This window comes from Dromiciops gliroides, chromosome 3, assembly GCF_019393635.1.
Source record: "Dromiciops gliroides isolate mDroGli1 chromosome 3, mDroGli1.pri, whole genome shotgun sequence".
In the NCBI taxonomy this organism is placed as follows: Eukaryota; Metazoa; Chordata; class Mammalia; order Microbiotheria; family Microbiotheriidae; genus Dromiciops; species Dromiciops gliroides.
The window spans coordinates 550,205,256-550,218,400 of NC_057863.1; positions in this window are offsets into that span (position 1 = coordinate 550,205,256).

Here is a 13,145-nt window from a genome sequence, read left to right on the forward strand (position 1 = left end):
GGAACAAGCTAATTTATGAAAGAGAATCAGCCTTGCTAGATGGCACAGTGGATAGAGCACCAGGCCTCAAGTCAGGAAGACTCATCTCTGTGAGTTCAAATCCAGTCTCAGACACTTAATAGCTGTGTGACCCCAGGCAAGTCACTTAACCTTGTTTGCCTCAGTTTCCTCATCTGTCAAATGAGCTGGAGAAGGAAATGGCAAGTCACTCCAGAACCTTTGCCAAGAAAATCCCAAATGGGATCACAAAGAGTTGGACACAGCTAAACTCATCAACGAGAAGACAGAATTTAAAACCACCATCACCATGGATGGGGGAGGTAAAACAATAAGAATAAAGGAAGGAAAGGAGAGGAAAAATAAGACACCTCCCAATTATGGCTTCAAAGCTGAGGAAGAGGAAGGGGATGGATAAATTTACAAGGTCCCATAAAACAAGACAGGCACATTCAGGAAAATAGCAAATTCTATCCCGACAGATCACTTCTAATATGAATCATCAAACCAGACAGGATGCCAACTGGTCATAATTCTTTTTTCACTTTTTTTTAAATTAATTTTTATCAGTCTTCTGTTTATTATCATAATTATGCTTAATAAATGTCATTTGTTGATTGATATCTTCCTCCTTCCCCTTTCCAGAAAGCCATCCCAGATAATAAATAGTATTTTTTTTAAGTAAAATAAATCAGCACAACTGATTGATACATTGAAAATATATGAAAATGTGTAGTATGTATAGCTGTGGTCCTTCCACCTCCGTGAAGGGATAGGTTAAGAGTGTCTTCTCATTTCTCTTCATTTGAATCCTGCCTGATCTTCATTATTTTGTTACATTTACCTGATTTTTGGTGCATGGATGTTTTTGTTTGTTTCCATTTATGTTGTTGTAGTTATCTTGTATCTTGTTTTCTTGGTTCTGCTTACTTTAGTCACCTTTTATTTTCAATTCTCTTATTACTTTTCCCTTCTGTATAGAACCTGAAAGTTGTATGTGCTTTCCCATTCCAGACCACCCCCAATTCCCATAATCTTTTAGTCCTTTCATCAGGGAAAAACTACACTAATCAGCCTTTCTGTGAAAAGGAGGCTACATTCATAGTGCTTTAAGGCTTACAAAGCATTTTTCTCGATTCTTCTCTGGGCTTCTTTCTCCACTCTTTCTCAGCAGCCTTCTCACTCTGTAAGATCCCTCTACCCTTCTTCTGATTTCTCCCCAATTTTAAGAAAGTGCCCAGCTGGGGCAGCTAGCTGGCTCAGTGGATAAAGCACCAGCCCTGGAGTCAGGAGTACCTGAGTTCAAATCCAGCCTCAGACACTTAACACTTACTAGCTGTGTGACCTTGGGCAAGTCACTTAACCCCAATTGCCTCACTAAAAAAAAAAAAAAGAAACAAAGAAAGAAAAAGAAAGTGCCTGGGTCAACTATGTTCACTTCTTTATTCCTCTCCGGGCTGCATTTCTAACCATTTATGTTTCCTTCATTCAGTTATGTTTCCTTCATTCTTTTTCCAACCCACTGTAATCTTCCCTTTTTTGTGTTGTCTTCTTCAATTAAGATGTAAGCTCCTTGAAGGCAAGGACTGTCCTTTTACTTGTATTTGTTTTCTTTTGTCTTAACGTTGTGCCTAGTGCATAGTAAGTGCTTAATAGATACTTGACTTTTTTTTTTTTATTCATAATAAGGCTTTGAAAGTTGTGTTTTTCTCTTCCATTTTACATATGAGAAAACTGAAGCTAAGATTAAATTACTTTCTCAGTGTCTCATAACTATAAAATATCAGAGCCAGGATTTGAACTTAGATGTCTCAATTCTATGTCAAAGCTTTTTCTTTTGAGTATCTTGCCCTTTCATCCTATCAAAAATCCTGTCCTTCCAAACCCCAAACTCACACCACCCAATGCCTTCTCTCCTACTCATGCGCTGCCAAAAAAAAGGATTTTTTTTAAATGGACAAAATCACAAAACTATGCTCACAGCATCCACTACAAATTAATATTGCATAGTCTCAACTGGGCCCTCACTATAGCAAGGCAATCCTTCTATACTTCCCTAATCAATTTGTTATCCCATTCGCAACAGCAACTTTTCCAGACCTTTTCATTCCTCCTCAAGCCTCCCACATCTTTTCCTCTCCCCATCCTTTCAGCTGGGAACTTTACCTTATATTTCACTAATCAATGACAAAATCCTCTGGCATACAACATAACACAGCCTCTTCCCAGCTTTCCAGTCTCCTTACTCCCCTCCATATGCTCTGAGATCCAGTGGCCCCAGCCTCCTGGCTGTTCCTTGCATATGACTGGTTTTTTTGTTGTTGTTTTTAGGCAATGGGGGTTAAGTGACTTGCCCAGGGTCACACAGCTAGTAAGTGTCAAGTGTCTGAAGCCGGATTTGAACTCAGGTCCTCCTGAATCCAGGGCCGGTGCTTTATCCACTTTGCCATCTAGCTGCCCCACATATGACTGTTTTCATTGGCTGTCCTCTGTGCCTGCTCTGCCTCTTAGGTTCTGGCTTCCTTTGAGTCTTAAATAAAGTGCCACCTTTTGCAAGAAGACCAGATCTTCTTAATCTTAGGCAGATCAGTGGTGCTGTGGATAAGAGGGCTGAATCTGGAAGTCAGGGAGACTTGAGTTCAAATCCTATTCAGACACTTTGTGTGACCTGAGGCAAGTTGTTTAACCCCTGTCTGCCTCAGTTCCCTCAACTGTAAAAAGGGAACAATAACACCACCTATCTCAGTGTTGTTCTGAGGACCAGATGAGCTTTAGTGCAGTGCCTGATACTTCATAGGTACATCATGGTTGTTGGCTTTCTTCTTCCTTCCCTCTGAAACTATCCCTAATTTATCCCATATATAATTTGTTTATATATTGTTGTTTCATGGTGTCTTCCCTATTAGATTTTGAGATCCTTGAGAACAGGACTGGAGTTTTTTTTTAAACTTTTTTATGTATCCTCAGTATTTTGCTTAGTGCCTGACACATAGTAGGCACTTAATAAATGTTCTTTGACTGACTTCCTGACTTATTCTTTCCACCTACACTGTTAAGATTCTTTTATTTCGTTTGTTTGTTTGTTTTGTAGGGCAATGAGGGTTAAATGACTTGCCCAGGGTCACACAGCTAGTAAGTATCAAGTGTCTGAGGATGGATTTGAACTCAGGTCCTCCTAAATCCAAGGCCAGTGTTTTATCCACTGCACCACCTAGCTGTCCCAAGATTCTTTTATTTCAATAAAAGGCTTATAGGAATTATGACAAGCATCTAACAAATTTTTCCTGTTCTGAAGATGAAGGGAGGACATACTAAGAGGGGAAACCCCTGCCTCAATATTTTTTATTAAATTTTTTTTTTCAAAATGCCATGGGGTAGACTACATGTCTTTTGTTGGCAGATTAGTCAACTGTGTTCATAAGGGTTCATGTTAAATAGAACGGCCGTCAATTTGGGGTGGGTGGGGGAGGTTGGCCACAGCAATTCTCATCCTAACAGAGGGAATGAGTGCCCACAATCATGCAATAACAGGTCTTTGGAAACAGAACAATGCCTGTACAGCACTTTCTTTTCCAGATCTACACAAAACAGCCCTTGGAATAGTCCCTGCTTTCTGAACTACAACGGCTTCTGGAAACCAGGTCATATCGTACTTTCCCACAGTTACTGCTAGAGGTTGTGTTCTTAATCATGACCCCCGAGGAATTTTGATCAACAATAACAATCAACAATATCACGAAAGGAAAGACATAAAAGTTATAGTGAAATTGTGTCCTAAGTTCAACACACTGTGCTTGTGGAAAACAAAAGCTTTGACAACTAGGGTAAATGGAGCATAAAAATAAGGTTCGTGCTCATTCAAGGAGCCCACATATACTATAAAGTATAAATATAACACTTTAAAAAAATCATGACTTCAAAAAAATAATAATAACTGCATCATTCAATAGAATAGAAGAAAGAGTACAGGGTTCAGACTCAGAACTCAGGCTCAGGGGCAGCTAGGTGGTGCAGTGGATAGAGCACCGGCCCTGGAGTCAGGAGTACCTGAGTTCAAATCCGGCCTCAGACACGTACTAGCTGTGTGACCCTGGGCAAGTCACTTAACCCCAATTGCCTCGCTAAAAAAAAAAACCAAACAAACAAAAAACAGGATAGAACTCAGGCTCAAACACCAGATCTGCTACTTGCTATCTCTGTGCAAGGCACTACCTCTTTGGGCTTTACTTTCCTCATCTGCAGAATAATGGGTTTGGACCAGAAGATCTTTAAAATCAGTTATAATTCTAAATTACATGATCTAATAAATCTGACTAAAAAAAATAAGCAAGTTTGAAACAATTTTGCATGGCTTGGAATTTAGAAAAACCATTTGGGCTACCTCTCAACTAACTTATTAGCTATATCCAGAAAGCCGCAAAACTACATATAAAGGCAGAGTCACATTTGTTCTTCCTATTGATAGGGAAAACACTACTTTGGGATCATGAGTAGTTAATGCCTGCTGCTTTCATTGCACTAATTTTTTTTTAACTTCTTGAAGTGTTAAGTGTTGCTTACCAGAGACAATTTAATTCTTAAGTGTGTATGTGTGTGTGTATATATATATATATATATGTAAGTATATGTTTATATGTATATGTATATTGTATAGGTATACACACACATATGGCTGGCTTCCCTGACTCAAGTGTCTCCCCACTTTTCTGAACTGTTGAAGTGATCTTCCTACAGTGCTGTTCTGACATGTGGCGGGATGTGTGTGTGTGCATTTTTAGGCAATCATTAGCCAGAGGAAGCACCATGTCCCCCAGACAAATGTTTCTTCACTAATATCAAAGGGGATCCAACTTCTTGCTATTACTTTTGCACTACACACTAAAATCATCCCCAACTATTAACAGTATAGCTTTACAATAATTTTCCCAAATTATAATGCTTGAAATTTGTAAAGATAACATTAATAGAAAACAATCATGAGAGGCAGTGCGTGTCTTTCAGAAATGGCATAATTGATAGAGAATTTGGATCTGGGAGGCCCTGGATTAAAATACTAGCCTCAGACACATACTAAATGTATGACCCTGACTAGTCACTAAATTTCTATGGACCTCAGTTTATTAATCTGTAAAATATGGGGAATGGGGAATGGCAGATAGGTGGTACAGTGCACAGAATCCTGGCCCTACAGTCAGGAAGACCTGAGTTCAAATCCTGCTTCAGAGACTTACTAACTTTGTGACTCTTGGTCATTTAACTTCTGTTTGTCTCAGTTTCCTCATCTTTAAAATGTGGATAATAATAACACTTACCTCCCATGTTTGTTTTGAGGAACAAATGAAATAAAAATATAAAGCTAACTTAGCACAGTACTTGGAACATAGTTGTTGTTTGTCCATTTTCAAAGAAGATCAATGACATTCACAATTTGAGGATATCAGCATTTGTGAAATTAAGCTTGAAAATCATAAGAAATCTCCCCTACTCCCTAAAGGAGAAATTACCTCATAAAAGATAATCTCCTGTCCCAAATAGTTTCTAATAAATAAACTTTTCTTCTGTGTCTCTTTTCAAAATTTTTGATCCTCCCATTCAGTTTTCTGAATCAACAGCTTTTGTAATAGCATTTGCAGTCTTGCAAATCAGAATAACTCTGCTATGAATTAATATATTTCTCTTCGTATACCCATATTTTGCTTTCCTTGTGTACTACTGTCAATTTCTTAACCTTAAAATTTTGTTTCCAAATTGTTTCCTACATTTTAATTGCATTGTTCTAGTTTTCCTTTTCCTATTTTTTCTTCCTTCAAGTTGGTAAAATATATTGCTTGAATTTGTCAAACAATGGGATTAAATCAAATCATACATTCTGACTGGCTCCCATGGGAAAATAAAATTTTTTCCACTAAAAATGACATTAGAAATCATTTTTTTTATTTCAGAGAGAAAAAATTAAAGGCAATGATTCCTAGAAGGGGGTAACAAATACCTTGAGGGTATGTGAAGCCTTCTTTAATTACCACAAGCAAGAGTGATCTCCTTCTCAAATGACCTGGTATGTGTGAGTGTATAGATACACAAACACAAAAGATATACACATACATATATATATATATATGTATACATATATGTGTATATTCTATATATAATTATACATATTATCTCCCTAATAAAATGTAGGCTCCTTGGGAGTAGGGATTTATTCTCGTGTCTCCAGAACCTAGCACAGTGCCTGGCACATTTTAGATGCTTAGTAAATACTTGATTGATTGGCTGATTGATATAATTCACCTTGAACATAGTTTGTTTTGTGAGGACACAAAGATCCTAAATATCCTTTCCATTCGAGAGCTAATCTCATGCAAAATGAGTTTCTATCACTTAGAAGCTAAATAAAATCAATACAGTATTTAAGAGAACTCATATCCCAAGATCTCCTTGGGAAAAAGAATAAAGGAAGAGAGGGCTGGCTGCAAATATTTTAATTTCTTAATTTCAAATTTCTCAATACATTCTAAATCTAGAAATATTTAATTCTTAAATTTAGCATAATTTTGTTCTCATTATGCTGTGTATTTATATTCAAAAGAGATCTGATTTTATTCATGTGTTTTCTTCTATAAAGTCATAAATTTAGAACCTTTTCCATAAATCTCAATCAATAAACATTTATTAAGCACCTACTGTGTGTCAGGCACTGGGCTAAAGCTAAAAGAGGAAAGTCTTTTTCTAACTCAACTTTATTCCTATGATTATTTTACTCGATTTATTCCTGTCCCCTGGTTGACCAGACAAAGGGAAGGAAGGGTTCTCTTCCTCCAAACAGGGAAAATTCACATTTTTTAAACCTGGTTTTAATGTTTATCCCCTATTTGATAATATATATTCATGATCAAGAAAAACAAACTCTTGGAAACATTTGCTTCTTAATTGAAGAAAAAAGGGCAATAGCTGGTCAGGTTTGTTTCTATTTCCATTTTAGTTTTGGTAGACTCTCAACACTAACAATTATTTGGGCTTTTCTTTTTGTTATAGGGATTTAACCTTTCTGTTAATTTTTTTTTTCCTTTGCAAAAGGCTTATTTCTTGCCAGGTGCAACTATCTATGAGACCTTGGATGTGTCACAGCCTCTCTGGGATTGTGTGCCTATCATCCAGTCCAAATTTTGGGCCAGATGATCTCTAAGGTTCCTTCCAGCTCTTTGAGTTGTAATGCCACAGGACTGTGCTCGATGCAAAAAGCTTCTAAATTCTATATCCATCTGCCGGCATATGAAGAATATTGCTGGGGCAGCTAGGTGGTGCAGTGGATAGAGCACCGGCCCTGGAGTCAGGAGTACCTGAGTTCAAGTCCGGCCTCAGACACTTAACACTTACTAGCTGTGTGACCCTGGGCAAGTCACTTAACCCCAATTGCCTCACTAAAAAAAAAAAAAAGAATATTGCTGTTTAAAAGATGAGCCTTTGTTTCTGGGAGAAACTGAGAAACTGAAGTGTCTTTAAAAAACACTGTGACTCTTCAGTTTGGCTAAGATGACAAAAATGGAAAATGACAAGTGCTGGAGGGGATGTGGAAAACTAGGTTCACTAATGTACTATTGATAGAGCTGTGAATTAACCCAGCCATTCTGGAAAGCAATTAGGTACTCTGCCCAAAAAGCTATTAAATTGATCATACCCTTTGAATCAGCAATATCAATACTAGGCTTATCCTTCAAAGAGATAAGAGGAAGAGGAGAAGAGTGTACAAAAATATTTATGCGGTTCTTTTTGTGGTAGCAAGAAAATGAAAACTGATGGGAAGCCTATCAGTTGGAGAACGGCTGAACAAATTATGGGATACAAATGTGAAAAGGGGGGCAGCTAGGTGGCACAGTGGATAAAGTACTGGCCCTGCATTCAGGAGTACCTGAGTTCAAATCTGGCCTCAGACACTTGAAAATTACCAGCTGTGTGACCCTAGGCAAGTCACTTAACCCTCATTGCCCAGCCAAAAAAAAAAAAGAAAAAGAAAAAGAAAGAAAAGGGAAAAAAAGAAATGATGAAGGGGAGGGTTTCAGAAAAACTTAGGAAGACTTACATGAATTGATGCAAAGTGAGCAGAACCAGAACAATTTATACAGTAATAGCAATATTGTAAAGATAATTCTGAAAGACTTAGTAACTCAGATCAGCATAATGACCAACCACAACTCCAAAAGACATATTTCTTTCTTTTTTTTCTTGGAACACAGCTAATACAGAAATTTGTTTTGCATGTCTATTTTACTTTCTCAATAGATGGAGGGGGGAAGAAAGAATTTGGAACTAAAAATAAAATAAAATTGAATTTTAAAAAACCCTACTGTTTAATTTCCCAAAGGCAATCTATTTTACCCTCTTCTTTCTATTCAGTTTTGGGTCCATCTCTTTCTCTGTTCTTCTGATGATATTATATGGTTGAAACATGGAATACCAGATTCTAATGAATTAATTGTGCAGGCTCTCCAAAACAATGGAGAAGATCATGGTGTGTGAGATTTAGGCTGCAATACATTATCGATCTAGAATAATGAAAAGTTCCATAAAGATGTCGCCCAGAGATGTAGGTCCAGAAAAGAAGGTGGAGTATTCATGTAGTGAGAATGAGGAATAACTTGATGAACTTGTTCCACTTTTATCCACTTGATGTCTAGATTACTCAAGGAGGACCCTCAGCAAAAGGATTTATGGGAAGACATGAACAAGAGCCACATAGGATGAGAAATTGATGGGCCTTAGATCCACTGAAGTATCCAAGGCACATGTGGAAAACTACACACCAGGCCAAGAACTCAATTCCAGTGGAAGATTTTACTTGAAAGGCTCACATGTTCCTTTCTCAGGGTAGGTAAACTTAGAAACATGGCCAAGTGAAGATAGCATTTGTCATATATTTTGGTAACCAATAAATCTCTTACAAATTCAAAGTAGATCAGCCCCTAATAGCTTTCTCCTTGAGCTTCTCACATAATGATAACAGCTTTTGCTTATGCAGCATTCTTAAGGTTTACAAAGTGCTTGCCCTGAAGGGTTGTATGTTATTTCACATTTGGAATCTTACATGTGTGTGCTAAAAATAAAAGTTTCAAGCTCTTCTCAATCAGAATGTTCCTTCTTCCTATTGCACTTTCCGGTGTAATGAAACTGCTTTTCTTTCTGTCTCTATGATGACTGATAAATATTTTTGAATGTTAGGTAACTTGTTTTTTGTTTTTAATACATGTTATTTATTCAGTCTTTAGAAAGCTATATTTATTTTTTTCTGGTTACATGTAGAGATAGTTTTCAACATTTGTTTTTATAAGATTTCTAGTTTCAAATTTTTCTCCCTCCCTGCCCTCCCTCCCCTCCCTCATCCCTCCCCAAGACAGCAAGCAATTTGATATAGGTTATATATGCACAATCACACTAAACGTATCTCCATATTAGCCATTCTGTGAAAGAAGAATCAGAGCAAAAGGGAAAAACCTCAAAAAAGGAAAACAAACAAAAAAGTAGAAATAGTATGGTTCAATCTGCATCTAGATTCCACAGGATGTTTTTTTTTTTTAATTTAAAAAAATTTTTTTTTAGTGAGGCAATTGGGGTTAAGTGACTTGCCCAGGGTCACACAGCTAGTAAGTGTTAAGTGTCTGAGGCTGGATTTGAACTCAGGTACTCCTGACTCCAGGGCTGGTGCTCTATCCACTGCACCACCTAGCTGCCCCTTTCACATTGATTTTTTAAAACCTTTGTATTCTAAATTTTCCTCCTCCCTCCCTCCTCAACCCTCCCTATGGAATAAAGCAATTCAATATAAGTCATACATGTGCAGTTATGCCAAGCATCTTCATATTAGTCAAATTGTGAAAGAAAATAGACAGAATAACTTTAGAAAAAGGAACTAACAAATAAAATTATACTTCAATCTGTATTCAAATACCATCAATTCTTCCTCTATTGATGGTTTTCATTTTTCATATGTCTTTCTGATATCATTCTGCTCATCATTTCTTTCACAATTACTATTGCTAACTGTATTTCCCTCCATCCTATTTCCTCCCCTTGATATTTACTCCATTTTCTTTCTTCTTTCACCTTATCCATCCTCAAAAGTATTTTGCTTTTTACTGCCCCTTTCCCCAATCTGCCCTCCCTTCCTTCATCTCTCCCCCTCCTCCTTTTCCCCTTCCCCTCCCACTTTTCCTCAGGGCAAAATATATTACTATACCCACTTGAGTGTTTATGTTATTCCCTCTTTGAGCCAATTCTGCCCCAGAAATTCTATCACCAGGTATGCCTCTCTATTCACAGAAAAGGCCATTTTGGTACACAAGGCATTGTGGACTCAATTAAGAGGACCAAGATAGCACCAGGTGTGACTAACACAGCATCTCGAATCTGCTTGGGCTGCTCCATGTGTCAATCTTATTATCAACATGCTTTCAAGGTCAAAGCTTATGGAGGGTGTCCTTTAGCATATACACCCTTTGAGCATCTGCAAATTGACTATATTACAATTCCAAAGGCAGGACATTATAAATATTGTCTTGTTATAGTTGATCAACTCACTTGGTGGGTGGAGGCATTTCCCAGCCCCGGAGCCACAGCTGCCTTTGTTGCCAAGACTCTCCTTAAAGAGATAGTTCCTCACTTTGGCCCATCAGCCCACATTGATTCTGAGAAAAGCACACATTTTGCTGATTTGGTCTTATCCCAAATCTACTCTTTCTTGGGAGTAACTCCAAAATTCCATACACCCTACCACCCACAAAGTTCAGGCCAGGTTGAACGTATGAATAAAGAGCTTAAGAGCATGATTGGCAAATTATGTACTGAAACCCATTTGAAATGGCCTGATGTTCTACCATTGGCATTATTCTATCTATGCAGTAGACCAAGAGGAGAACTTCATATATCTCCTTATGAGATGCTTTTTGGTCACCTTCCTATCTAGGCTAAAACTTTTCCCCCAGTTTATACATCACTGGTGGGAGGTGATACTTCTGTTGCCTCCTATATACAGAAATTACAAACTAGGCTATGTGAATTCCATGAGGCAGGAGTTGCTGTACAAGCTGGTCCTTTAAATTTTTTCTTGCATAATTTAAGTCCTGGAGACAATGTATATATTGAGAATTTTCAGCGAACCAGTGGGACCCAGCCCGCTTGGGAGGGACCTTTTCAGGTATTATTGACAACCCCCACTGCTATTAAAATTGGAGAAAAAGAATCTTGGATTCATTGTTCCCATGTAAAGCCTGCACCATTTACAGGTAGAGAAATTTCAAATAAAACTCAAGCAGATGCTAAAGAGCAAAAAACCTTAACAATAGCAACTGCTAAAGAACAAAGAACCCCAACAGAGCCCAGAGGCAATAGGCACTTCCCATTTGAAAATCCTACAACTCAATTACATGCTTTGGGACTCAAACTTCATAAGGTATTAGGAGATAGAAATTGTCTTCTTAGAGCCCTTGGAGACCAGTTAGAAGGTCATTCTAGAAACCATCTCAAATGCAGACAAGAAACTACTGATTATATGCTCAATCATAGAAAAGACTTTGAGCCTTTTAGAGAGGACAACACTCCCTTTGAAAACTATGTTGCCAACTTAAAAAAATGAGAATATTTGTAGACAATGATATGGTAGCAGCTTTTGCAAAACATAACCAGCTGAATGTAATCATTCATCAGTTGAATAAACTCCTATGGCAAATTCGTGGTACAGACAAAGCCAATGCTAAAGAACTCCACATTTTCTACCATAAAGAACATTATGACAGCATTAGAAAAATCAATGATAATTTGGAAACCCCTGCCACTTTGGCATGCAGAGAATTGGGGAACCAGTTAAAACAATATGGTGTACCCCAAACTCTAGCAATATAATAATTTAACTTTAACAAGCTTTTCCTTCTACAGGTAAACCACTAAAGCACATGGCCTTGCTTTCTGGCCTACCTCAACCTCCCCGACCCCTTCCCTTCCCCTACTTAACCCTTGTTCCTTGAAACCATCTTTTTTTTTTTTTTGAAAGGCATTGAAAAGGCCTGGAATTCACCACATACTTAAATTTCCTCATGAACAAAAAAGGGTACTTAGCAAACCTTTTGCTTTTTTGTTTTTGTTTTGTTTTTGTCTTATGTTTCTTTTGCTTTCCTTTTAACTCAATTTTGTAAACTGAGTGAATTTCAAAGACATTTTAAGTATACACGTGGGGCCATTGGGCCTCAGAAGCTGAAGCTATCACAATTTTAAAAAATAACAACCATAGGTTTAATGAGTTTGTTTATGGGATTATGTTTTTTAAAAAGGGTTATTGAACCCTATTGCTTTATTTACCAATGAACATATTGAATATTTAGTCTTGCTGATTGAGGTTTTATTTCTTTTTGATAAATTGATGATCACTTTAAGTATCTGTTATTGTCATACTAGATAGAAAATTCATGTACAAGGTAATGTGGTTTACTTGCTCAAAGAAGATTATGTAATAATGTTTAATATTATTAGCCATTTACATTCATTTATCATTTATATGTCATTGTGACTATGGTTACTCTGGGTATGTTTTGGCATTATTGTATATATTACAAATATGTCCTGAGTTATGTAGCATAACATGAATTTTTACCATCATATTGTCTTTGGTGTAATTAATATGAGATTTATGAATTATGGAAACATCATTTCAGAGACTAATTGCTCTTACAATGAGCTTGATGAAGATGGTTCAATTCCATGATGCAGTCCCTAGAGAGAATATATGTATGACAGAAGGAGAGACAGGTACACATAAGATGCCCTGATGGAGGCTGAGAAAACAGCCAAATACATTCAGGGAGTCCATAGTTTGCTTATGATAGCGACTATGTAGACCACAATTGCTGGACATTGTCCAGTTTCTTCCTCTCTCCCTCCCAAAATAGCCTGGTGTCATGGAAGCTCCAACACATGCGCCTGGTTTAACTTAACTTGCTTTCTTTTTCTTTCACTCAGTCGGATGGCATGGTCAGAATCCATCCACCTGTGGCCTACTACAATTACTGGATGTCTCGGGACCACAAGATGTGGTATGGTAAACTTTCCATAACATTTTCAGGCGTCATCACGGACACATTACTAAATTTGGCCTTGATTCAGAC